We start from the raw sequence: 833 nt of genomic DNA, 5'->3' as shown, positions 1-833 counted from the left end.
CCACAGGTGGCCCCGGAGCCCCTTTCCCTGGGTGCCCCCTCCTGAGGGATTCCTGGGGCCATGCTGCAGGGCCCCAGCACACTTGCCTTCACCTTTACCCCTGGGGGATCAGCAGAGGAGGGACCACAGCCCCCACTGTCCTCAGAGCCACCTGAGCAGGACACGGGAACCTCCGACCTGCCCCACTGGCAGCCAGCTCTGGATGCCCAGGGCAGAGTGGGCAGCACTTACTTTTCCCTGTGGGAGAGTTGAGAGGAGCTGCATCTCTCAGACCCAGGCCTTCTGCGGCTGCCTCTTCCTCCTGTCTCCTGGTAGCCCCACCTCTGGCCCATCCCAGGAGACAGGGTCTCTCACACTGCCCCCGTGTCCGGAAACCGAGGCCATTATGTCAATAAACAAAACCTGACACCCTGTGTGCAGCTTCACGTTGCTACTTCTTGTTTCACGTCCAGAGGGAGTGGAAAGCCCTGCCCACGGCTGGGCCTCCCAGGTTCCCCCGCGGCCCTTGTCTGCGATGCTGTGAGGACACGGGCGGTCCTAGCAAGGGCTCGCGCTATGCAGTTCCACTAAGAGGCGGCTTGCTTCTCCCTGGGCCCTCTTTTCTCGGGGCTGCTTTACTAGGAACTCTCCTTTCCGTCCTGCCCTTCGAGTCTGCTTACTACCGCCCTCTGCAGGTCTTTCCGCTTCGGCTCCACCCCACCAGCTCACTCTTGCAGACCCTAACTCTCTTGCCCAAAGATGGAGGGTCCACTGGGTCTGCATTTCGCGACGGCCATCCCCGTTGGGGAGCACTCACCCTGGGTCACCCCAACGTTGCTGGGCAGTCTAGAGAG

The sequence above is a fragment of the Dasypus novemcinctus genome, chromosome 8 (assembly GCF_030445035.2).
Source record: "Dasypus novemcinctus isolate mDasNov1 chromosome 8, mDasNov1.1.hap2, whole genome shotgun sequence".
Taxonomy (NCBI): domain Eukaryota; kingdom Metazoa; phylum Chordata; class Mammalia; order Cingulata; family Dasypodidae; genus Dasypus; species Dasypus novemcinctus.
Note: the sequence above shows the minus strand (reverse complement) of the source record.